The sequence below is a fragment of the Fukomys damarensis genome, unplaced genomic scaffold (assembly GCF_012274545.1).
Source record: "Fukomys damarensis isolate Sample0158 unplaced genomic scaffold, DMR_v1.0_HiC HiC_scaffold_3, whole genome shotgun sequence".
Classification (NCBI taxonomy): domain Eukaryota; kingdom Metazoa; phylum Chordata; class Mammalia; order Rodentia; family Bathyergidae; genus Fukomys; species Fukomys damarensis.
Genome location: NW_022900915.1, coordinates 34,559,653 through 34,587,399, shown reverse-complemented (window position 1 = coordinate 34,587,399; position 27,747 = coordinate 34,559,653). Strand labels below are relative to the sequence as shown.

Below are 27,747 nucleotides of genomic sequence, written 5' to 3'. Positions count from 1 at the left end.
CTTGAAATGGGCGATTATCCTGGATTCTCGTGTCAGCTCAGTTTAATCATGTACATCCTTAAAAGTCAAGAGCGCTTTCCAGCAGCATTCAGAGGGAAAGATGTAGTGACAGAAGACAGTAACACAGGAGTCATGTGAGAAGGATTTGCCTGCCACTGGCAGTTCTGAACAGGGAGAGAGAGCCCCCCAGGAACCAGCCACCAGTTGATGTCCTCTAGATGCCAGGAGGGCTGAAAAGTGAATTCTCCCCGATAGCCTCTGGAAGGAATGCAGTTCTGCAGAGGAGAGGTTTAACCAAGTGAGACTCCTGTAAGATAATACATTTGTGTTGCTTTAAACCTCTAAATGTGTGGCAATTTGTTCTGAAGGCAATAATACCTGTGTGACAGACAGAGCTAACAGGCACATGAACACCTGCCCATCTCCCTTAGAAAATTTAAAAATTGATACATTCTATCTTATCCAATTCTGAGTGTTGGGTATTGGGAAAGATCTAAGTACTAAATAAGTTCAAGTTTTAATCATTTAAATATTATTTGATCAACATCTCCTGATTTTATATCAGAAGAACAAATAGCAAAGTAAAACATGATAAGCAGCGTATTATTTGCAATACTAGAAATAGAATCAAAGCAATTTATTTGGTTAAAAAAAAGAGGCAAGAGTTTTCAGACATGATCTTTACTCATTATCTGAGTTGGCATTGCCACTAAATTTTTATTGTTTTTTTATGAAAAACAGGAATAAGAAAAAAACAGCTGATCATATAATAAGTTGCATTTGTCCCAAATCTAGGACAGGTAGAGAATTTTCAAACTCATTCTTCAACATCTGAACTTCAGAGGGGAAAATTTCCAGGAATGATAGTACCATGCTAGAAACATTAATGTACTGGCATGAAATAATCCCATTCTGTAGGAGGTAATAAAACCATGAATTATGTCAAATTGTGTTTGGTTCGTGGATGTTACTGCACTTCTTCTGGGTAGATACAGCTAACAGGCACAAGAACACTTACCCATCTCCCTTAGAAAATTAAAGTCGCGTGTACAAACAGCACTCTATGAAATTAGGGGGCCATCTGTGGCCAAATGAAAAAGTACAGTGCTGCAGATACACCTCCTAAGGATACAGAATATCTGTAATTACAGCAAAATATAATTTTCTTCTGGTATTGGTCATTCTAGAAAGAACCGTGAAGCTTACATGACAAGCAGTGGCTTCTATTCTGGGGAGGTATTACACTATGTTAGCCGAACTTAATGCTGAGTTACACAGTGCCACCAGTGTAGGCTCTAGCCATTAATGGGCTTGGGGTCTTTGGCGATCTCAGTCAACGTGAGGAGTATATTCTTGTTCGAGTAAAATATGCCACAGCATCTCCTGTTCCAGTGGTACTGATTAAAGGACATGAGTCATTATGGAAGTTCGGTGCTCATTGTGTATACGGTCCTGTACTCATTGAGGGTAAGAAAATAGTTCCAAAGAAAGAGCATACAGGTGCCATTGTGTACCAAAGGAGTTTCAATGTTTGAGAAATATGTAGTGCAGAGGAACTGCCAAATTCTGTAGAGCGCTGGTCTGATTTAACCATTTGGAGCCCAAGTGCTAAGTGGGGGATGCTGGGAACAGATTCACCAGTTCATCTACCCAACGGAGTCATCCTCTCCAAGAAAATTCACTTCTTTAAGAACTGGAAGGAAAATAAATATGGCGCAGTGAAATTGTGGAGGAGAGGAATCTATCTGGACATTTCACAAAACATTTCATTATGCAGCCAATTCCCAGAAGCACTCTCAAGAGTGCTTTAAGCTGAGGATTACTGCGCTGGAGCTGATGGACTTTTTTTGTAGCCCCTTTAAAAGGCAGTGAACCGTTTTTCTATTTTATTTAAATAATGCCCCTTAAAATGGATTTTTAGAGGTATAATAACTCCTTAAGAGTCAGTTATGCTAAACAGTCTCTCTTGATAGAAATGTTGTAAAACTCGTTAACTGCACAATTTCAGACGCCAGCTTGGTGAACACTAACTGACATGTGAATGACCAGAGTTTGTAAAATAAATTGCAATAGTTGTTGGATCACACAGCTAGCATCGCACAAGCTGGAGGCCACGAGGGGCTCCAACCTGACAGAAAATTACTTCAAGATGAATGAAAAGTGCTTGTTTCTCTTTATTAGTTTTTAGAGAACAATGAAAACGTTGAATTGTTTACAGAGGGCTGATTAAATGTGGTCAGCGGGGCCACGTCCCCACTGCTAACTGCTGGCCTTCCCCACGCTCCCGCCGGCAGGGCCCAGCCCCGCCCTCCACCCTCCGCCCTCCCGGCCGCCACACGCACCTCTCTGTGGCTGGCCATGGGGCTGCAGTGTGAAACGGCTCGCTCTGACATTCCACTGCTGCTCGGCCTGCAGAGGCCTTTGTTAGGTAAAACACTGTTGTCAAGCCTAACAAGCAGACTTTGCGATCTGCCGGACACTGCGGCAGAATAGCCCACGATGAATTGCGGGGGCCTCAAACAGTGCTCGGTTCCATATTGGAATCCGTATGCATTTCTTTCATTACGCACCACTACAAAAAGTCATGACATTTGTGTTTTTTAAGGCTTTGAATTAAAAAAAGATACTGTAGGTTGCTAAGGTTAGACTGCCACAGAATAGCCTTTTTTGTTATATCTACTTAGGACAACCACAGTCTTATGGTTAAAGGAAAGAGGCATGAAGTGTTTTAATTGGTCATTTGTGGGTTTGATTGCATTTATTGTTGGGCAGACGGTACAGCAGGAGGAGAGGCACAGGCTTCTAACGTGGCTGACCACTCTGTGTTTCAAAGCGGAGTCTAAAAGCAGGCAGCTGGGAGTAGGACGCAGAGAAGGATTCTCACCATGTATTTCCACAGAGTAAACAGCCCTCGATGGAAAGCAGTATGAGGGCTCATTAATAAGCATATGGCAGGCAGGGAGAAAACAGCCTTTCTACCAGACCAGCTAAATGACTCAGATCCAGAAGATGTTTTGGTGAGTAAAAAAATTGGGGAAAAGCAAAGTATTGCTATTTCAGCTCAACAAACGGCCTTCCACGGCCTGTCCCCACCTCGCTCCTAACCACACACACACACGCACACACACACACACACACATACACACACACGCGCGCGCCCATGTGCATGGAAATCAGCAGTCACAGATAGCAGTTCAGATGCTATTCGTGTCACTGTGACACAAACCACAGCACACATGCCTGATGTGCAAGCAGGACGATGCTCTCCCCTTCTGTGCAGAACATGCATTCGGAGCCTATTATGTGTATAAACAATGGCATATGTAATTACCTTTGCAGGGTGGCAATTATTCCTCAGAATCAACAACCAGAGTGAAAGCATGCTCCCCCAAAAGACATTTGGGGATCAATTCTGGGTCAATTGCATCAGACTTTGATTTATCACATGGTGTCAGGTCATGTTAAAAAAAAAAAAAAGAAAGAAAGTTTAAAAAAAAAGCATTATGAGGTAAAGGCTAAAGGTTGGACTCAAATTGGTTTGTTTCCAACTTTGCTCTCTCCCAATTGCTCTGTTTTCCCCTTATTCTCAAAACAACTATGATTTCCTAGGTTTTATCCGTTAGTGTGTTCTGTAGGAATATTAAATGTAATGAGTTTGGACTTTATCCAGATTGGAGCTGCCCTCTACACACACACACACACACACACACACACACACACACACACACACACACACACTGCTAGGCACTGGGAATTTCTCCTAGGATGTAGCCGCTATGGGAAGGGGTGACCAGATCAGCCTTTGGAGCCTAAGTGATCTGGATTTGGGTCTCATGACGTCAGCAAGACGCTTCCACAGTGGACGGCTCCTACTCTGCACGGATGCTGTGAGGCTCGATGAGGCAGCTAAGGAGAGACCGCATGGACAACACCTGGCTCTGTGCTGCTTACGTGCTGAGCATCCAGGAGTGGCATGATGGCTACGGTACTGCTAGACAAGCACAGTAGGAGAAGCCAGCGGAGCCCTGCCCCAGGTAGAGAGTAGGCTCAGGCCCGGTGGCAGCAGAGCAGACATTGGTAACTGGGTTAAATCAGGGGAGGACTACTAATCCCCAGACACTATTTAGGGGGCCCAGGAAACTAAAATGTAATAAAGACTCAGTTATTTGGACTTACTCTCCATAGACTGACAGTAAACTCCAAGCCAGTGAAGGTGCTATTCCGTTAGCAAGATCTCACTCCACTCCCCACCCCACCTTCTACAGAGCTTTAAGGGCCAAAGGTGAAAAAGCTCCTTTACATTTCATGATCACCAAATACTTACTGAACATGGACCTGCTAGGCACCAGGCACTGTGCTACACAGGCATCAGGAATTCAGAGATGAATCTCCCAGAACACTGAATACATATCCACAAGTTAATATAACACCAGCTAAGAATTAAGAATCCCCAGGGCCAGGGATTTAGCTCAGCAGTTTGGTGGCCTGCCTTGCAAGTGCAAGGACCTGAGTTCGATCCCCAGTACCAAAAAAAAAAAAAAAAAATTCCTGAAAATTACTTCATGCCGACTCCAAGTGACATAAAGGCCCAACAGCATGACCCAGAGTTCAGTGGAGGGGTGATTTGTTCTATTAAGGATGAATCAAATAACCAAAGTTATTGGTTAAATTAGAGCTATTCCTTATTAAAAGACAAAAATAACAATTGTTGCAAATTGAATTGAAAGAGACGGTATGAGAAATCTCATCACATTGTGTAGGGAGCAATATACTGTCCCATTCAAAGAGCACTTAAAAATCTGTTACATATGGAGAATCGTTGTTCATTTAATAAGACGGAAATAGCACTTGCACTATTCATTTCTCAAACAGCACATAGTTATTGGCAGTATGTATTGGCAGCTTAATTAAGAAGTCTGTTGATGATGTTAAAAAAGAAAAGCTGGTTCATTTCCTATTCAGAGGGACACAGCTCAAGACAAAGACGTGTCTATTGTTGGCTAATCCATACTAAAACGTGTCACAGACACTACATGAAGTGTCTAATGGCTACAGTCGTGTCAATATCACAACACTGGAAAAATCATCACTTAAACTTATTCTCAGCTCAGAAATAAATCTTCAGAAAACTGCAAAGTCACCCAACTCATGCAACAAAGAGAACAATGCAATGAATGCTGAAAGAATGTCAAACTTCATACAGAATCATTGCCCAGATGTGCTTTGCCCCCACCCTGTGCAGTACTGAGCCCAGGAGTGTCACCCCTGAGATGGAACAAGATCTTCCTCTTCTATCCAGTCACTCCAAACGGTAGGGCCCAGGGCATGGAAAGAGATCCCTCTAGAGACAGCAGGCAGGATTCACCTTCCTACCCCCAAGGAATGTGCAATCAATATATTTTCCAACAGACAATCTATACCTAAAGGAAAATACTGGAATTCAATTCAAATTAACTCAAACTATATTGTATTAATGACTCTAAAGCCTATGGAATATTGATGGGGTGGATAAAAGTGTTCCTATCGCAGCACTACAAAAATAATACAAAATAAGATGGATCATATCTCTCAGAGCTTGAAGAACAACAAAAGAAACAGAATTTCCAAAATCCCAAGTCGTTCACATTAGAGTGTTGTTGTTGTTGTTATTTTTCATTAATGGGGCTGAAAATACTCACAGAACACACTTTTCTGTTCATTTGTTTCTTGTCTTAGGGACATACCTAATTAAAAACAGAAGAACACACTATGCATCCTGAAACTAATAGTAAATTCATTAAAAGCAGGCTCCACCTGCTTTTGTCACCCTAATTTTCTCTCCCCCATTTTGTGCACTGATTCACACATAGCAAGCACTCAATTAAGTTGGAAGGCAATGCATGTTTTAATTCGCATTAATTTGGAGGGGTTGCACCGATTTAAGGCGCGTCAGAGACAAGGAGGGTGGGTTTAATCTTTGCTGATTTCAGGCTGTTGAGGCACAACTGTCTTGAAGATGTCCTCCGTGAAGCTGGCGGAACCACAGATCACAATGGCATTCTCCAGGTCTTGATCTGTTTCCATTTTTGCAAAAGGTAATGAGGTGATCCTCCAATGGGTCTATTTCCAACAATAAAACATGAAAGGTGATGTGAAGCAGGTAATCAAGGGGTGTCTGTCCCCTGTCCTGGAGGCAGTACATCTGTGAACAAAACAGAAGCCAATTAGCAATCCACACCCTCCTAAGAACTACTTTTCAGAAGTGCAAATGTCGTCCATTTCCTGATCACTAACATAGATTTAGCTCAACATTTTTAAAACACAGCCTGGACCATTTATGGTGATAACGTTAGTTAAGGCATTCTTCTTCTGCTTGAAAGAATGATTTTGAGGTCCATCCCACACCCACGTGCAGATCCATGCCTAATAAAAGTCATGAATGCCACATACCCTTATTGTGAAGACAGACTTTCATTATCCATGACCCACACCTAAAGACCCCACTGCTTCCCATTGGGGAAAAAACACAGAGGCTGGTTGTGAAGCCACCCACTAGCCAAGTGCAGATGCTCTGCAGCTAAGGCACAACCTGAAAAGTCACAGGCCTGCAGCAGTGTGGAAGCACCCAGGAAGGTCCCTCCTTGGGCTCCCCAGGCATCTCTGTGTACAGCAACACCAGCTCGGACCAAGACTAACATCCTGACAAGAAATGCTGCTTGTCCTCAGACTCAGGGGCTGCTGTCTCTCTGAAATGCCCCTCTGCAGACTCTTTTTTGTGATGCCTCGTGTTTAGCCTTGAATTTAAATCTACTGGATCATGATTATAAAACAAAACACCTATTCCAGGATGCTGCCCAGTCATAATGAGCCCTGCTAGCACCTGACTCTGAATCTCACCTGCTCTCTATTCTCTAATTGGCTGCACCTTGGGCTGGACTGGATTTCCTCAGATACCAAGTCCTGAGCCAATCCTAAATCATCATATTCTCTTAAGCATTGAGGCCTGGACTGCAGGCCAACCCTAGTGAAGTTGGATTCCCAATCTGAATCACCTAACCTTGGTTTCCTCCTGTTCCCTGGACATCTGTGTTGCTAAGATACTACATAGGAATTCCCCCCGCCCAGCCTAGGCAAGATATAGCACTGTAATTTTTGGATATATATTTCTTTCTTTCACTTTGTTGGCCAATTATTAATTTATTCTTATTTCATACCCTTAAATTTTTTTAAATCAATTTTATTGGGACATTAAATGTATATAATATAATGACATTCATTGTTGGAAATTTGTACCTTTATATAATCAATCTTGGTTCTTTTTTTTTTTTTTGCCCATTCCCCCGCCCTTCTTTAAACCCCTCTCCCTCCCTATCTACAAAGGCTTTGTTTCCATTATTTTTCATTTCCTCATATTAATTCCATTCCCTTCTTTCTCTCCCCCAAGTCCTCCCACTTCCCCTTCCCCTTTGCCCCTGCTCTTCCTATCTCCCATTATCTATTAGACCTTTTAGTCCTTATTTACACTTTCAGTTTCTCACACTAGAGAAACTATTCGGTATGTACACATGTGTCCTATTTATATCACTTAAGAGTATTGCCTCAATGTGCATCCACTTAGCTATAAATGTCTCTAATTTCTCATTTTTTATGGCTGAGTAGTATTCCATTTTGAGGGGGAGCACATTTTCTTTACCCAGTCTCCTATTGATGGGCAATCAGGCTACTTTCAAGTTTCATCTATTGCAGCCAGGGATTTGGCTCAGTGGTTCTGCCACCTGCCTCGCAAGTGCAAGGGCCCTAGTTCAATCCCTGGTACAAAAAAAAAAAAATTGAACTGCTTTGTGTTAATTTCACTGGACTTAATAGTACTGAGTTATATTCATTTAAAACTTGGAAACAGCCCATTTGCCCATCCGCTGGAAACTGGATAAAGAAGATGTGGTTTTTCTATAAAATGGAATATTACTCAGCCATAAAGAATGAGAAAATAGAGTCATTCATAGGAAAACAGATACATATTGAGGCCATACTCCTAAGTGAAATAAATAAGTCACACACGTGTAAATACCGAATAGTTTCTCTGGTGTGAATAAACTGTAATAGTACGTAAGATCCTAATAAGATTACTGACATTGTGAAATGGGAAGAAAAAGGCTAAAGGTATAGAGAAGGTGGGATGGATAGGGGAAGGATAATAAGGGAAAAGAAAAAATGTGAGAAAATGAAAAGATGGAAATAAAGTGTTTGTAAATGGGGAGGGGAGGAGGGGTGAAGGGAGGGCAGGGACAAGGGGAAAAAATGAGAACCAAGACCTGTCATGTAGAGGTACAAGATCCCAACAATGAATGTAACTGTACTGTATCCCTAAAATGTACCAGTAAACTCAATTAAAGCTGGAAAAAAGTTTTAGCTATTACAAATTGTGCTGCTATGAACATGGGTGCACATATATCACTATGTGGCATGATTTTTTTAATTCTTTGGTGATGATACCCAGAAAGGGAGTAGCTGGGTCAAGTGGGACCTCCAATCCTAGCTCTCTGAGGTGTCTCCATACTGATTTCCACAGTGGTTGCACCAGTCTGCACTCCCACCAGCAGTGGAGCAGGGTTCCTCTTTCCCCACAGCCCACCAGCATCTGTTATTGGTTGATTTCATGATAGCAGCCATTCCTTCTGGGGTGGAATCTCAGTGTTGTTTTCATTTGTATTTCTTGAATGACCAGTGATGTTGAACATTTTTTCATATGTTTATTTGATGCGTTTACTTCTTTGTCTGAGAAGTGTCTGCTCATTTCAGATGCTCATTTTTGGATTGGGTCTTTAAATTTGGGAGGTCGGGTTTTTTTTTTTAACGTTCTTTATATATTCTACATAGTAGACCTTTGCGGGTTGTCTCTTCACACTGTTGGTCATTTCTCTTGCTATGCAGAAGCTTTTTAATTTTTTTTCCTCATTGAGTCTATTGGTACATTTTGGGTATACAGTACCGTTACATTCATCATTGGGATCTTGTACCTTTACATGACAGTTCTTGGTTCTCATTTTTTCCCCTGGTCCCTGCCCTCCCTTTACCCCCTCCCCCCAGAAGCTTTTTAATAAGAAGACATCCCACTTGTTGATTATTTTCATATCCTTAAAAATTAAGCCAACATCACTTTCATTACAATCTTACATAAGTTCCTATGGCTTTATCCACACCTGAGTTTTTTAAAAAAAGTTCTCCACTTCCCTACTCCGCTTTATTACATGAACTCTGCCTCAAGTGCACAGGTTAGCTGACCTCAAAGGTCACTCTAAATCTTCATTCACACCCTGTCTTTGCCTTTTCAGGTTTTGTTTTTTTTGTTTTGGTTTGGTTTGGTTTTTTGGTTTTTTGAGACAGGGTTTCACTATGTAGTTTAGACTGCTCTGGAACTCACTGCATAGCCCAGGCTGGCCTCAAACTCACAGCAGTCCTCCTGCCTCAGCCTCCTGAGTGCTGGGATTACAGGTGTGCATCCCCACACCTGGCTTTCTTTGCCTTTTTCTTAATTAGCTCCTTTTCCTCCTTTGGCACTCCACCTGTGACACAATCTAAGAAGCTTTTCCAAGAAACAAATCCACCTGCTTTACCTGCTGGACTCTCTAGAATAATCATATCTCACAGCCTAGTCCTTGATTTTTCCTTAATGTTTTATATACTTGAACTCCTCAGCTACAATTTTGGTCCTTTGCAACTGAGCTAGAGGCCATGTCTCGTACTTGCTGTCATGTTCCTGGAGTGCCTGGTATACCTCTAGAGTACCTTGCCATCCTGAAACATAGAGAGAGCAAATTCCACCCCATCCCATCCTTCCACCTTTCCCTCCACCTGTCCCCAGAAAGCCCCAGCTCCAAGGAGGAAAAGACATGATGTCCCTGAATCAATTACCACTTCAAGTAAACCTCTTGAGAGCAGGTGGAATTTTGGTATACAGTATAAACAGAAACAATGAAAGCCCTAACTTCTGCAGGCTGTGATCTCTCTGAGGTTTTGTCTTTAAGGCTTCTTGCTCTCTTTAGTTGTTTCTTTCTACACCCACATGCGTAGTGTGATAAAACTTGTCTAAAACTGCCTCCCACTTAGAAGACCTCCTCATCCAACACACACACACACACACACACAGGAGGTGGGTTCTGTATTTATCCCAAGTACTTATGGCCCCAAGAAACACCTAGGCAAGGATCTTAAGAGTCTATCCCAATGCCACTAATATCTAAGTATGTCTCAATAAATGTGTATGAATTGCTTTTTCTATAGTAAATTCTAATTATTTGAACTTTATCAGATGAGACCAAGAATTGTGAGAAACTAAAGCTCTGGATCAGCATTGTTTATGACTCATGCACTGAGTACATGTCTTGCTCAAAACTTGAGAGCAATTTTATTTCTATGAAGACATTTCTCTAAGAACACATTTCTTACACCATAGATCTTTGAGTCTGAGACCTTTTTCAGAGTGAGAATGCAAGGAAGACAAATCCTGGGGGTTTCGCAAGACTTTCTGCCAAGGAGTAAAGCCATTGGACTTCTAGTGTGAAATTTTGCATCAGTACTTGCAGATGGCCAGAATTGACTGTAGAATCATGTAATATTCATGATATCTCACATATTTTGGATATTTAAAGATATCATACACACTAGATACATATATACATAACCTTGATATGATACTACTAGAAAGGAAAGGGATAATGGCTTTAGGCATATCTCAAAGTCATAAGATCTGTTACTTGGACAAGTCTGTGGCTAAAACACCACATCGAAGCAATGCTTTTGCTAACATGTGGCATAGAGACTGCCAAGTCTCCCCTTCTTCCTTAACAGCCCTGAGTTTTAAGGAGTACACGGCCACAAAGACTATTCTGAGGCCTTCCTGGAAGCTAGGTGTGGCTCATGGGATGTGAACATAAGTTAGGAGTTCAGCTTTCAGGAAATGCTCAGAGAGAATACTCAAGCATCTTAAGACACATGAATGAAACCAATATCCAGAGACAGCAAAGGATTAAAAAGTTTTATTTCGCCTTTAGCCAAAAGTCTAAACCTATCAGTCCAGGTCTGACTCAGGGAACAGCTTCCATTGTGTCAAGAAACTCCTTCTATCTAGTTTAAGCCACTGTATTCTGCAGGTCTCTTAACTGGAATATAGGTTAGGCTGCTGTTATAAATATAGCACTATAATTCTAGTCCAGCCACTTTACATTTATCTAACTGTGGATGAAATATTTAAACTCTAAAAAAATATATATTTTTTGTCCACACCTACTAATAGGGTTGCTGTTAGCAGCATCAGACTGTGTCTTTCTTGTTACTGTTCTTATTATATCCTCAGCTTCTAAGACAGTGCCTGCATCAAGTAAACACTCACTAAATATTAATAATTATTCCTGATCTTGCTAGTATGCCAGACAGAGACAAATAATGCCATACTATGCAACTAGCCACTTAGTACTTCCAAAAATGATTGGACATATGTATGTAAGTGAGCACATTTTCTTACTCAAATCTTCAACAACATGGTCTGACAAAGGAATTTGTCTGACTTGCAAACTTACAAAAATTCATGTATTGAAACACTGGTGGTCACTTACTGAACTGACTTAACTTTTAAATGGTCCGCTTAACTTAGGCAGCCCTGGAAAGTCAAAGAAACATGGACTCACAATGCCTTGCCTAGCTATTTTTGCAAGGCCATGCATGCATAATGCAAAGAGAAACTGATTTTTTAGCGATTATATGGGTGCATTGTAGCAGTACAGAATGATGAGATTCTTTATGGCATATTGGTATGAGTTTATAACCTATTTCAATTATTCTCGTCCCCATTAACCCCTCTTCCATTCTTTCCCCCTCCCACAACCTCTTCCCCATCTCTAGAAGACTAGTTTCTTGTCCTCTCTCCTTTGTTTTTTATTCTTATTTATTTTTAGGGTTTTTTATATAAGAGAAAGCACATAATTTTAACCTTCTGAGTCTGGCTTATTTCACTTAACTTGAAGGTCTCCAGTTCCACCCATTTTTCCTGCAAATAACGTGATTTTTCTTCTTCGTGCCTAAATAATATTTTATTATGTAAGTATGGCACATTTTCTTTATCCATTAGTCTGCTGATGAGCATCTAGGCAGTTTCCACAGTGTGGCTGCTGTGAAATGTACCTTTACACATGTGGGTATGCATATATCCATATAGTATGCTGTCTTTAATTCTTTTAGAAATATACTAAGGAGTAGTATAGTCAGATCGAGTGACATACTGTTCCTTTTTCAGTTTTTTGAAGAGTCTCCACGCTGATGTCCATGCTGTTCATACTAGTTCACATTCCCACTGATAGTGTAGGAAAGTTTCTTTGACCCTGCATCCTCACTAGCACTTTTTTTTTGTATTCTTTGTGATAGCAGTTCTGTTTGGGGTGAGGTAGGATCTCCATGCAGTTTTAATTTGCGTTTCCCTAGTGGTTAACTGGTTGAATTTTTTTCATATGCTAATTGGCCATTTTTACTTCTTCTTTTGAGAATTCTCTGTTCAATTAACTTGCCCATTTATTGATTGGGCCATTTGAAAAAGCCAGAATTGTATAAAACGTTTATGACTGTGAATGTGTGTTATAACAGTACAGAATATCAAGAAACATAGCTACTCTGCTTTTGCAAAGGAAGATGGGTACTTCATGCTTCTACAAAAATACCATGGATGATAGTTTTCAGTAGAGATCATTTCTCCTACTGAGGAGCACTTCACAATACACACACACACACACACACACACACACACACACACACACACACACCTGGCTGCTTTTATTTCACCACCAGTAGCATCCATTTGCCAGTCATCCAATTCAGGTGCTGAGTTGACGGATTCTCCAAATTGCATATGGCCATCATTAAGGAGAGGACAAATCATAATTTGCAGGTAGCACATCACAGAACTTGTGTTTCTCCTCCATGCAGACAATGAAATATAAGAGGAAAGAAAAAACATAAAAACAAAGTGCCAGCAGGATTTGCCGTTTTTCCTCTCCCAATGAATGCTAGGAGTGGGTTCATACCTGTGCATGCTTCTTATTGCTTATTAATTATAAAGTTCCATTTCTTTCTGCTTAATATAAAAACCTTTGATAAAGGACACAAAATTATACACAAAATTCACTATGGAGTCATCAAAGATGACGCCTCTGTGCCTGACCTTTAAAATACTATTCTTTCTCCTTTCACTTCCCTACTTATTTAGCCATGTTTACTTCTCTATAAATTTCCATGGTGTACTTAAAATTCTCACCAAGAATGGAGATTACATCTAAAATAACATTCATTAATGTAGGTGAATTGAAAAAGACAAGTCTGAATGAATGCAAAGTCCAAAGTGTGGCACTTGTCAGAAAGATCATGACGGCAACAACTGACATTTGGGAGGTTACAACCGGAAAATCACTGAGCTGCATATCCTACAGGCACCATTTCATTTGTCCTGTGGCAGTCCCAGAGCAGACACTGCTATGATTTGAACCTCTTGGTCCCTCCAAAATTCATGTCGAAATTTAGTTACCACAAAACATTCAAAAAGCAATTTGTCCACGGGGTCTTCCCCCCCGGGAGTGAGACCCCCCCCGCTGTTCCTCTCCTCTCCCAGTCCCTCCACATCTCGGATCTTATCTTCCACCATGTGAGGTCGCAGCAAGATTGCCCTCACCAGATGTTCGCACGTGGATCTTAGACTTTCCAGACTCCAAGGCCATGAGAAATAAATTTCTGTTCTCTATAAATTATCCACTTTTGGGCTGGGGATTTACCTCAGTGGTTCCAGCGCCTGCATCACAAGCACAAGCACCGGAGTTCGATCCCCAGTACCAAAAAAAATAAAAATAAAAAATAAAATCCACTTTCAGGTGCTTTGTTACAGAAGCACACACTAAAACAGGATTAATATTTCTTTTGTAATTAGAAAATAAAACCGAAGCGATGTTCAGTAACTTGCCCAGATCTAATAAATAATGACTTCCAAGCCCCAATTTGCCTGGCTCCAAAGCTCTCTCTCTTTATGCTAGGTTTTTCCCTCTAGTAAAATAATAACAAATCAGTATCTCAGATGAGATTAACAAACTCTAAAGAAACTTGTTTTACTGAAAAAAATGAAAAGAATTTGAAGTCAGCTTCCCACTTCTTTTAGGTAGGCAATTGTCTTCACACCAGACATTTTGTATACATTAAATCTAACCTTCAGAGCAACCCTATAAAGTAGGTAACTATCTCCACTTTACAGATGGGGGAAATATTCCGAGAAGCTAAGGTTATATAGGCAGTAAGTGGCCTAAATCTTTGCCCTGTAACTTCTGACACTCTATGTCTTTACCACTGGTACAAAACCTTTCTCCAAAGTGCTTCAAATGTCTGCTTTTTAAAGGGATAGTGCCAGTCTCCTACAATTTTATTTATACTACTTGTTAGCTCAGCAAAGCTTCAATTCCAAGACAATGCAAAAATAAACTTTAACCCAGGCCCTGCCCTCATTTTCATAAATTCCAAATTTAGTGAGGTCCATGTTAATGGCTTTTACTGTATATGGAAAAGAGTTTAACAGTCACTTAGCCCTGCTCTATCTCCATCAGCAGATCTACAAAGCCACACAAAGGTGAAGGAAGGAAGAGTGGTGACCTCAAAACTACAACAAATAAGGAATGCCTGTAATTTGTACTTCAGCAAAAAAGTCAGAATATAAAATTGCCTGTACATAACAACAAATTCATCCCTACGAGTTTAAGTGCTCCACTTATCAATTAAAAAAAATTAACCCAATCAGATGCTCCTATTAAGCAATATAGCCATAGCAAATTGGCAATCATAATTAAAAGTCCATTTCTAATCTGTTTGGTGAGCAGTGAAATTATCTCACACAGCTAGGCTGCCTGGCCCTTTCCACAGTGTTGTATAAACTGCACATTATGTGATAATTCCTGCCCATGGAATGCGGACCTCTTTTCTCTTCATGCTGCGCTTCTGTCTAACACACACATGCCTCCCTGTGTATCCCGAGTGGGGAAAACCGTACCAGATGTGCAGTCACGCACATGTCTGTGGCAGTTTCCAATGACCCCACAGCCAGGTTCATGATACTCTAAAGAACCTTGTTTTCCTGTGTAGGTGATCACAGTACTGCAAATGTTCCACACCAGCCCTACACACTTTGCAAGGGGACAACTGAAGAAGTCAAAATCCCGCAGCCCCATCAATTGCATCTCATTATTTTCACATTTTTCTAGGTCCACTTGGCAAACAACCTCTCTGCGAGGGAAACGGCCTTGGGGCACAAGCAGAGCTATCTAGGTGAAGGCAGCCCGACTCTTCTTTCAGGTCTGATATATATTTTGGACAGGAAGCGGAGCCAGACTGAAGATCATCTGGAGACTGGCTAGATTCTCAGTAGGTCCCCTGCTTCCTTGTGGTAGGGCCAAGGTGTAGAAGGAATTCGTTTGCTGAGAACCCTCTTGAGGGATAGGCTTGCGGTCTTGGCCTGGAATGAGCTCATCTCCCATGTCTACTGTACACGAAGTACAAAAGGACAAACTCCGCCCCGAAATAATGAACGTTCATCCAGCTATGCTGTGTGGCAGTGAGTGGCGTGTTGGCCTAGCTGGCTTCGGGATCCACCCAGGGAATTAGTGGAGCTCAGTTACTGGGTGCATCTGGGTGGGCTATGCAGGCGCGGCCTTGGCTTCTAGGTCCCGCCCCTCACCCCTTCCTTTCTAGCACTGTTCCCCTGCTCTGTTTCCTGGCCACCATCAACTAAGTTGCTTAGCATCACCATACCCTTCCTTCCACCATGGACACACACACACACACACACACACACACACATGCATATGTACAGAAAATCAGAGCAAGTGCACATCAATAGTGGTCACCTCGCAAAAGTGAGATCAAGAAGACTTTTATTGTATTTGTATGTGGTTTCTTGGGGTTTCCCCCAAATTGAAAGTCCTCTCTTCAGAGTTCTAAAAAGTTAAGAAATAGCTCAAAAAATAAAACAGTTGGAAGACCACAATACAATCTTTATTACTGATTAATAAAGCCAGGATAGAGAACGCCTAAACATACTTAGCTATCTCAACTGCAAAACTGTGTCGGCCCTGTAAGCCAGGAAAGTGACAGCAGGGTGGGCCGCTTGCCTCAGGGGGAAATGTCTGCTGCACTTAGTAGGACCGTCCTTCTCCAACAGATGCTGAGATGGCCCAAAGTCACCCAAAATTTATCACCTAGTCAAGTCACTCGCCCTTTGGCGTGGAGTAAGAAAAGCAGTCTGTTAAGTTGGAGTGAAGGGTGCGTGAACATTTTCAGAACATCAGGGGTGGCTGAATCCCGACTGCAAGAAGTTAAAGAGTGAATGCTAAGAAGACAGAGGCACAAAAGAGAAAGTAGACAAGGTTCTATTTGAAAGAAAAAAAAACAGTGAGATTAGGAAATTTAAGAAAGGGGCTTTTGGTCAGGCTGTTTATTGGTCTGTGTGTATGGAAAAGGCCAAGAGAATGTCCAAAAAGGAAATGGAAAAGCTCGAATAATGTGCGGCCAGAGTCAAAACAGTGATGAAACCACAGACACAAGTGAATGTGTGCACCTCTCACCGAGAAATGACCAGAAGAGAGAAGGAAGAAGCTGAGTTCATATCATGGGATCAGTTTTGTAAAAAGGTGGTAGATCCTAAGGCTAAATCCAGAAGAGGAAAAGTAAACTTGGGAACTGCCAAGGGCTGGCTATGCTGAAGTTATGACAAAACTTAGCAGAGCTGTGACCTACTTGTAAATATTTTATCAAATGTGAAACTTTTGAGAAATTATGTGACCTATTATTTATAAGACATCGCTTACATTAGTGTTCATACATAGACACGTATATACACCCGCTGTACCATTTGACATCATGAGTCATAATATTAGTTGATTCCCTGCTCCTTTGTCCCCAAGAACTCCAAGGAACAAAGTTTTTCATTAACAATTGCGGCTGGAGCCTGGCTTACCGTCTGCGCTTCTACCCTGGAAATGTTTCCACCAATCTATTTTCACACCAGAGTTTCTGTGGCCACCCAGGCCCAGCATGAAGTGGCCTCTCCTGGTAAACACATTCCTTTGTGTTAAAAGAAGAGGGAGAAGCACCTGTCTTTCCACAATCGCCTGCCTTGCCCCGAGTCCTTCCTCGTTGCTCCTCCTAACTAGCTGGCTTTGCAAAACCTGTGCTGCAGCCCAACTCGACACGGGCTTCTCCGCTGCTGCTATTAGAGTGGTGCTGCACTCGGCTAAGTGTGGAGGCTGGCACCGGTGAGGATCCATAATGGTGATCATCATGCAAATCAGCCTCCCATGAGTCGCTGCCCGCGGAGACCTTCCAGCTTTGCTTTCCCCCAGTGTCATTCCATTGTCCACAGATAAAGCGAACCATCTCCGCCACCAACCCCAGACGCCACCGAGATCGGTTCTCCTGACAGAGATTAGTGGGCAGCAATGAATCTTTCACTGGGAGTAGAAATATGATTTTATTTAAGAAAATAACCATCCGTAATTGGACTTCTGTCACTTTAAATTTTAATGGGGAGAGTAATATGGAGGCTGCTGGAACTTTAAATTATGGCTTTCAGAAGCCTCACACTGAATCTTTCAATTATTCTCTGTAAGTACTTTCTCAAAGCATGTGCCACCGTGACACTGATATCACAATTCACATCTAAATTCAAAACTGACTGCAAGGCTGTGAGCTTCGCGCCAGCGTGCGGGCTGCCTCGTTTTATCTCTGAACATCTGACCAGGCGAATCAAGAGGTGCCCTCCCAGAGCCCAGCCAGCTCTTTGCCAAATATTCAGATCCGCTGGCATGCAGATCTTCCCAGCAGTGGCTGGCCCTCCTACAGCCTCTCCCCAAGTGCTGGCCGGCTGCTCACTTCTCCCGGGTCCCCACTCCTGCCCTGGAGCCAGTGTACGCGGTTCACACGCAACCCCGGGGGACGGTTTGAATGCCTGTGTCTCCTTGAGGTGGATCTGAAAAAGTGGCTGGGCTGATGTTTGCAGGAGGAGGAAGACAGAGAGCAGAGAGAGCAGTCGGTCGGGTTTTACTTAAAATGCATTTATTAGGCCCAAGCAGAAAATGGAATTGGAAAGACAGGAGCAAGGGAAAAGTGAAAAGGCTTTCTTCTTCCTTTTATATTTTGGTGAGTTAACTTCCTTGGTACATACCCAATTTCTTTCATTATTTTAATATCTTCACGTTACAAAAAGTAAAATGAGTACATTTAACTTTATAGGTCTGGCTTTAGACTGCTTCAGTTATTTGAAAATGCATCCCCTACCTACAATGCCACATTTACAAGTGCAAATAACTATGTCAATCCCTCTGCACTGAGCATCTGCCATGAAAGACACCTCTCTCACACGTTAAAGTGGCTGGAGCATCAGCTATCTGACTTAGGAGGCTGCAGAACACATCGAGAGTGTAAAAGAAAGAGATTAAGGTGCCAACTGCACAAGAAAACAGCTTCCAGCCCAACTAGTCACACTTTCTCAAGGTAGACATGAAGACCCAGGTTGAAAGCCAGGCACAGTGGCCGCATACCTGTATTCCCAGCACTCTGAAAGGCTGAGGCAGGAGGGTTGCAAGTTTGAGCCCAGACTAAGCAACTTAGTGAGATCCTGTCTCAAAATAAAAATAAGAGAAGAGCTGGAGCTATAGGTCACTGTGAAGGCCCTGGGTTCAATCCCCAGTTCTGCAAACAAACAGGTCGAGCTGAGTGAGGCATTTCTTGATTCCTTCTGGGAAAGCTGGGTCTTGACTTGTTCATTTCCAATACTGCGCTGATGCTTGGACAGAAGGGGCCCAGCAGGAATGCTTTCGGGGTACATTTTGGAGGCAGCCACTCTTACAGGAGTTGTGAATGCCAGATGTCAAAGGAATCAGAGGATTCACTGAGCAGGCTCCAGAGGCACCAAATCATGTCTGAGCCAGGTTAAAAACTCATTCATCTTAAAAATAATATTAATAGGCAAAGAAGCTATTCGTTGAGGGTAGACATTCCCTAAGGACCAGATACGCTGATGGCATTCCAGTTCTGCCAGTAGAGAAGTTTCCTTTTACCCAAAGCAGCATAAGGCAAGTAACTTGCTTTTGGGATCCATGGGTGCCAGGGGCAGAAGGGCCACCTGTGGCACGGCTTTAAAATGAAGGTCCCAGTTAGCATTCTTAGCACCATTCCTGAGAAGGAGCTCAAATACCGTGCTACACTGAGGTCAGAGTCACTGTGCCCAGGTGGGCACTGTTCTAAAATGTGGACCATTTGTTTGCTTCAAGTGTACCAATAAACTTAATGGAAAAAAAGAAATAAAATGTGGACCATGGACAGAGAAAGAAAAGCACTAGCACCCACCTCGATTCCCAAGCTCAAAGTAGTAGAATTACAAACCCTGCTGGGCTTAAATATTGAAGGCTTGGGAAGTGTTGCAGACACCGAACAGTTCTATGCAAATCGCTCTCCCCAGACCTTCCTTGTGCTCCGGCTGGAGCCAGCCTTGATCAGGAACAACCAGACCACTGGGTTTCTCTTCGGGACTGGGCAGTGGGCACCTCTTCATCTTCAACTTCCTTCACTTCTGCAGAGGCTCCTTTTTCCCTCTCACACAAATTCGTCTCTTTTAACCAATTCTTCTTCCTCAGCCCTGTCCTTGTTTCACTCTAAATAAACAGAAGGTGAGAGGCAGTAGCATCAAAATAACATGGGGGCATCTTTCCCATCTAAAGATACCTGCCACCCCCATTTGGGAATTATTACATATACGAACCACTCACTATTCCTAGCTGTGTTAAGTTGTATCTTTTTAAGAGTTTGGGAATAGAAAAGCTGAAGATACCTGCACTAATTTTTGTGTGTGTGTGTGTGGATGACATCAGCTATTCCCATGATTTCAACCACCTACCGTCTTTATGCTGGTAACCTCACAAATAGTTTAAACCCACAACATAAAAGATGGCTTCTGACAGGCAGCAGACTAAAGTTTCAAATATTTATATATTTAATAGGTTTAGAAAAATGAAACTCCCATATCACACTGATGTGTCAAATGAATATTAAGTTTGCGTTAAAATAAATTTTGATATGAAACTGGACAGTTTAAAAAAATCTTCCAGGTAGTTTGAAGGTATTTGTTAAAGCGGTACATGAATCCATGGAGCTCAGGAAACTTGATATTAGAAAATAGGTCTGAACTCCTTAGCATGACCCTGGCAATGCTACACATCCTCTTTATCCTCAGCTGCTCCTCTTCACATTCCCCGTAAGTACTTATAAATATCTTCTGTGCATAAGCTTTGGTGCATAACAAAACACCCCAAACCTACCAGCTAGAATGACTTTTCATATAGCTCACAATCGTGTGAATGAGTTGGGTCAGTCGGTCGGGGCTGATGCCTGATTGTCCCTGGAATCCCCCATCCTTTGTGGTCAGATGGTGGATCAGCTGGTACCTGCACGGCCTAAGATGATCTTGTTATATGGTTGGTGTTTCCAAGAGCCAGGTCGGCTCTCCTGTTCATCCTCCAGGCTCATTCACACAATGGCCCCAGGTTCCCAGCACAGCAATCCCAAGTTTCTGCTGCCTGCCTGCTTGCTGATGTCCACTGGCCCGTGCATGTCACATGAACAGCCCAGCCCTGTGATGGCTCTTTGTCAGGGGTTAGAGTCGAGAAAGGAAAGATTCTGGGACTGTTTTACAATCGACCACTCTTGTCATCCCCTGCACATTCCAGGCATAGTCATACATATGCTCACGACATTTCTGTCACCTGAAATGAACTCTCAACCTCCTCCTGTCCTGGAAAATTATAATTTCTTAAAATTCAAGGTTCTGATCCAATATGGCATTTGCTGACATCGCCCCTCAAGGCAGAATTAATTATTTCCTCATATGTTCCCACGATTCCTGTATATGCCTCTATTACATCATTTGGCAAACTGCATTCTAATTATTTATTATGCCTTATAATGTCTTTCTCCCTAAATAGAAATAAGTTCATAACAAAGATTACAGTCTCACTGAAATAAAGCTATATTTAAAAGACTTAGGGTGCAGCCACACAAAACCCGCCTTACATGTTAACAGAACTAATTAGATCCACCTCATCTAACTTGAAAGGTACAAGGCAGGGTGATGTTTCCAGCCAAAAGCACTTTCCCTGTGGGACTGGCACAAAGCCTGAACTTAACTTCCAGCACAGATTATTCAAGACCTTAAAATGTTTCATGTGATGCAAAGAATGTAATGCGTCCCTAGGACTCAAACCCAGACGCCTGTGAGGTTTCCTCTCTGACCATTCAGTTAGTGCATCTCTCACACCACTCTGCTGCCCACTCAGACTAATCCGTGTAGTTGTAACATAGGTGACACAACTCTCACCATGCTGCCACATACATAGCAACTCACATTGAATCTGGATCTCTATTTGAAAAGCAAAAGGCTGGGGCATGGTGGCACACACCTGTAATCCCAGCACTCCGGAGGCCAAAGCAGGAGGATCGCTGTGAGTTCAAGAGCAGCCTGGGCTACACAGTGAGATCAAGGCCACCTTGTACTCCACAGGGAGATCCTGTCCCCCCTCCCCCGCCCCCTGGTCATTTTACCAAGAGCCAAGTCCAAGGCTGGGCTAGATCAGTGTTCAGGGAACACAACCAAGGAGTGAAACTCCCCCATCCCGGTAACTGTTCTCAGTGACACAGCACTCAGGGGTCCCTGTGTGATCCTGCTGGACAGCGATCAATCTAGAATCAACATTTATACATAGTGCTTTTAGGCAAGACAGCTGGGGAGTCAAAAAAGAACGGAAATCGCTCAAATTGTTACTCTCATCTTTTTAAATCCATATTCTCTCACTCTGTCCTGCTGACATTTAAAAGCGGTGATTGCTGGTAAACAAGGTATTTTCTTTCTACCTAAAGATACATTTTTTTGAAGTGAGAAAACAGAAAAGGACATTACAAACACATGATTTGAAACCTCAAATTATATCACTTCAGAAGGAAATGTTATCATTGAAATAGTGAGTCTTAGACACAGTGAAGTCTTACTCAAAGGAAAGCCAAATTTGCATAAAATATTTAAACTTCCAATATCCACGCAGGAAGTTGGGAAGTGGAAACAAAGGGCTGGCCTCTTTCTTTAGGGCATGCTGGGGCAGAAGGTAGGCTATAATTATGCTTTGAGAAGCTGCAGATATCCAAAAACAAAAATGAGTCTACACTTCCGACTTCTCTTTGAGATTTGCCTAAAATTCCAGCCAACTTAAATGGTAATTTTGAAAGTGATCATTCTTGTACGTTTGGTGCTATTAATAGATATAATTCTGTTAAGTATAATCTTGGTAGTTATTCAAACTGGATTGTATTCCTCCCCTCTCCCCTTTGGCAGTATTGGGGATTGAACCCAAGAACTGAGCTATGTCTCCAGATCCCACCCTACCTTTTTCTTTTTCATTTTTTTTTTTTTAAACAGTCTCACTAAACCAGGCATGGTGGCGCACGCTTGTAATCCCAGCCCTCCAGAGGCTGAGGCAGGAGGATCGCTGTGAGTTCGAGACCACCCTGGGCTACGTAGTGAGTTCTGGGTCAGTCTCAACTACATAGTGAGACCCTGTCTCAAAAAACCAAAAAAAAACAAAAAACAAAAACAAACAAAAAAAAAGAAACAATCTCACTAAGGTGCCCAGGCTGGGGTGGAACTTGTAGACCTCCTGTCTCAGCCTCCAAGAATGCTGAGATTACGGGCCAAAAGTGCATTTTTTTAATGCAAGGACAGGGCCCACTCCTAGCATTCTGCAACAATTGATTACTGGAATACTGAAAGATAAAATACTATTTTTTTCTTTAAAAATGAGTCTCTATGTTATCCTTCCTGGAGCTGTTTTCAAAGTTCACTGGCAACCATGAAATATTTGTGCACTCCACTCCATGTGAACTAAATTAATCTATATTTGTTTGTATTTAACACTAAAAATTCATCTCCATCATATTCCCAGTGATCCTCAGCCCAGCCATCCTGTAAATATCCTCAGTGTCCAAAATGTATCTGTTTTCTCTGTCTTTCTAATCCATCTCTCCCCACCTCCAACAGCCAGGTGGCATTCAACAAATGTTAACTTACACAGCTGACAAAGAAACACATGGATAGGACTTGCAGAGGACAAATTCTTTGGTTCAAGTTCTGAACAAGAATTCTAGAGAACCTAAAAACCCTAAAGATTATAGTGCCCCCTCATCCACAGGTAAACCAAAATGAATACAATGCTAAATCAGAATGGACTAAACTTACATATATGTTCAAATTAATCAAAATAGCCTCTACTGGCAACATTTTAGGTAAGTATATCAAAGGGTGAGAGCCTCTTCATTTTTCCCCTCATTATTGTGAGATCATAAGTGCATATTCAAAAAAAGAGAAACTGTATCTCTGATTTTTAGCACTTGTTCTGTAGGGTACTCCAAGTCTGGGTTCATATCATAAAACTGTGTCAAAATACTAATTATGAGTATGTGTGTTTTAAAATATAAAAAAGGAATCAACTGTTGTCTTCCAAGTTGCAAGTTGGCAAATTCTATTTCCGTATATGGTCAAACAACTTAGCATATGATTAGCAGCAATGTAACATATTGTTTTACCCACTGTTACAATTGTATTATGGTTGTGTATAGAAAAGGGTGGACAGCAAAGAGTTATTAGCAAACACTGAGAAAAATGTGAGAAGCACAAGTTCTTTGCATTTTATTTCGCTAGACATCAATTTTTGATAAAAGTAACAAGTACAAAATTATATTTGGACAAACCTTCCATAAATAATACAGCAGTCACAAAAATCTAGAATATAGATGCTAATTACAGAGCCAAATTAAAGCCACCACAGTTGCAACTAAATCTGAAATATTGTCACATATAATGTGATTCTTATATTCATAGTAGCAGATACTTGTTAATATTTGTGTTAACTTTAAATAGTTTATGCTTAGATAACATTATTTCAGTTGGTCTCTTTTCACTTTTATATTTTAAAATTTGAGTGTGATCTGTAAAAAGCTAACACTTCATTTGACATCCTGGGGTAGACATTTGTCTTAGAAAATGTTTGGATGCCTAGGACATCAGAACATTTGGAAGTCAAAAAATTCTTGGGAGTAAATGTAGAGGGGGTTTATCCCTGATTGTGTAATTATATTAAAACTGTAAAATGTAAAAACCCTATATTGACAGTAAATTGGATCAAGAATGTAAATTTAGGAACTAAACTGAGTAAAGCAGTAACTTGTTTTGTGTGCATATCTGATTGGGCCTCTGTTAGCTGTTTCTGATTTCAAAAACAGTAATTATTTTGGTGGCTTTGGCCTCAAGATAGGTGTGTCGTGGCCATTAACTAGGAAGCCAAGGTTATGTGAGCAAATAATACTGGTGAGCCAGCAGAATGACAGGTGGTATTTGCAAGCACCCAAATGGTCTCATCTTTCTTGAGATTTTATCACTGATTCGTCTTTAATCATGTGCAGCCTCTAAGGCCAGCAGCGTTTGACATATGGCACTTGAGCTACTTTTATCAGAGCTGCATTTATTTTATTGCTATGATCATTCTTGTTCCTTTTGCATGAATATGTTCTTGCACTTTGCTTTTTTCTTCTTTCTGATGATGGGTCAAATTGATAGGGCAGCTATAAAGCACCACACTCTAAAGCTCTACAGAAATAACGCCTATCTTCCTCCTTGCAAGAAATAACTTGTTGCCAATTAAATAACTGGCTGTAGAAGCAAACACCCTAATATAAGGACTTCTACTTTGTTCACTGCCATATTGACACAGCTTACAACATACCCTTTACGCCTTACCTTTTACAAAACTTCATCAATTTCAACTCTACCCACCCTTTATTGTCTGCAGCAGGACACAGAAGTTCCCTTCTAGTTGAAAGGAAATGTCCAGGGAAGAGGGGGTGTGGAGGAAGACATTTAGTTTACCCCAATGAAAAAGGACCACTCTGAATGGTTTCTGAGCACTTTTACCTCTTCTTCTACACTGTAAAATCAGCTGAGATATCTTTATCAGTGGTTAGAAATGTATCCTTATCAGTAACATGTTCATGAAAGATGGTATGTGCCTGAGCTACAAAATGTTTGGCAGAGACCCAAGAATGAAAATGAAAGAATACAGTAAAGAATTGATGGAGTTGTTTTGTGTTTCCACCCTATTCACTTTGGAGTATATTCTGTCGTCTCTCTTTGTTCCATTTGAAAGGACAATAAGCAAACCGAGAGAATGCCCGATTTCTATGACTTGATTCCATACATACCACACGATGATCCAGGCTGACAGCATTTGTACACACAGTGATGCCTACAATTGTGCACACGGATCCATCCTTGTGTCTCTTTCTACATTTTCCTATTTAGGATATTATCTCATGCAGGTCAGATCTCTTCTGTTTTGACAATCTAACTGCTGCCTAAACATTGCTTCACAAAATGAAGAGTAGGGCTTGATAATTAATTTCTGTAGTCAATGGTCTTCTCCCAGTGGGCAACTCCCCTCAGAACTTAGGAGCCACAGCAGCAGACCGTGTGAGTAAGGGAGCGAGACAATTCATTAGCAGATCCTGCACCAACTCAAAGTGGCGGGCAATGTCAGCCCCGGCTCTGGAGCTTCAATACTAATGAGAGTCATTGCATATTCATAACCCCAAATACAGTCAGCTTCTTGTAAAAACTTTTGTCACCCGGGCTTCATGGCAAGAGCAAAGCACCACACTCTTCGTGCCGTGGCCCTTCCGCCAAGAGAGTGTGAGCAAGATTGATTGTTTTGCAATGTGTCCTGACGGGGAACTAAAAGATGCTGCCCCAAGGGTCCTACAACAGCTTAGTGTGATTGCAAAGCTCCAAATAACCCAAGAAACAAGAAAGGAGGCAGTGGGTGAATGTGGATGACAGTATATACATATATCATACATAAAAAAAGAAACCAGAGAAGGTTCCGAACGAGGGCTTGGGCTTGTGGATTCCTCACAGTAATTCTTTGTTAGGAATGTAAAAGCACTTTCATAAAATCATATCATGAGGAAAGAACAGTGTGTAGCAGTAAATTTGTTCTCACCCTAAAGCAATACGATGGCATATCTTAATCGAAACCAATTTCTAAAACTGTCTCAAGTTTCATGTCATTATCAATACCAAAGCTTGGCGAACGGAACCCAAAAACTCTGCCACGCTGGAGCTACCTGCGATCCAATTCCTTCATGCCTCTTTGTTCTGTTGTCACCTGTCTGCCTTGCTTTGTCACCATCATCTGCCCCATCACGATGGTGGGTTTCCAGGAGTGAGCCATTTACTGCACCTGCCAGGAAATGTGTAAGGGATCAGCTCTACCCCAACGACCCTAACTATCTGTCTGTTTGGGGCAGCTGCCAGCAACCCCTGAAGTCAAAGAAGGGAAATGTAAGTTTCAGCACCCTCTTTGAAAACACCTTGAGCATTTTTTCACTTATAATGATGTCTCCAGTTGGAATGGCAGCACCCTTCCATATTTTTCTGACAGGCATGCAGGCTATAAATGACCCATAAAAATTAAATAAACAGGACAGTGAAAGAAAACTTTCTAAACTTGATCCTACTTGAGTCATCAAAAGCTATTTCCAGATGCACAATGTGTATAAATACCTACATAGCTGGAGACAAATTAGGGATATTGAGATGGGGGGGTAGAGGGTGAGGTGCGGTGGGGGTAGGGTCTCACAAAACTGTTTTATATCTTAGTCACAGACACACAAGCTGTGAAAATAGAAGGGTTTGTGTTTATGATTGATGGAGGTAACTGATTATCCACAGATATTTTAAGTGTTGCGACATGGAATTGTCAGCTCTATCAGTTTGATTGCAGTAAAACATGAAAACATTGACTTTTGTCTAGTTAGAGAAATTTATTTTTCCCAGAGTGACAATCCTTTAAGTAGAAGTGAGGCAGCTTGCCAGACTTCCATGTCATACACTGAAGTTTGCAAATGCAGCCCATATTTTCTAGTTGTTCGAGGTTCGATGAATGGTACACAGGTCCTCTGCAAAGAGTCTTACAGTGAGCAGGATCCTGCAGAGTACTGTAAGTACATTCTGTAAGTCTGAGAAAGATATCGGCTCACATTGAAAGAGAAAAAATCCCTGCTTTGTATTTATGTAGTATATGATAGCTGTGCTCCTCACTTATTTAAAATCTCTCTCAAAAATAAAATAACATTCCTTGGACCACCATGCTGTGAACAAGTTTGATTAATATGTTTTGTAAGCCTGAAATACATGCTCATCATAACTGTCAGTGAGCTGACAGCTTTCAAAAGTCTTTGTTCCCAAAATGAGTAATTTGCCTGATTTTCTTTAAGATACCATATTCCAATCTAAAAAGGAAGATGTTAAAATCAAGTAAATTCTACTAGAATTTGATTGCTGTTAAATCAGCCTTGTATCCTGGGCCTTTGTGTATACTATATGCATGCATACTACTTAACATAATAAATATTCCACATCTTTTTTACCATATTGCTTGTCAGAACACCACCGCCTTTCATTGGGCAGAACTGTAGTTCTGTGTTTAAAACCTAGTTCATTATAACAATCAAAAACGTCAGGTGTTTTTATATAGGCAAACCTTTGAATAACACCTGTGACTAGGAAAGCACCACTAGACCTGATGATTTCAATGAAAACAC

The 27,747-nt window shown here is 41.5% G+C and overlaps 1 long non-coding RNA gene across 9 annotated transcripts in view; it reads right to left on the bottom strand.

The window, feature by feature from the left end:
• Positions 1-6,069: 6,069 nt before the first annotated feature.
• LOC104871329 overlaps positions 6,070-27,747 on the bottom strand; it is a 114,124-nt gene continuing 92,446 nt past the window's right edge. For 5 of the 9 annotated variants that reach the window (XR_002025789.2, XR_004518617.1, XR_782836.2 and 2 more), the window contains 2 exons: positions 19,399-19,703; positions 6,070-6,181 (listed from right to left, as the gene is read on the bottom strand). This is a non-coding gene — a long non-coding RNA (uncharacterized LOC104871329). Of the gene's footprint in view, positions 6,182-12,788; positions 12,942-19,398; positions 19,704-27,747 lie in introns of all 9 variants that reach the window. The other 4 variants (XR_004518622.1, XR_002025790.2, XR_002025791.2 and 1 more) reach the window with 2 other exon arrangements.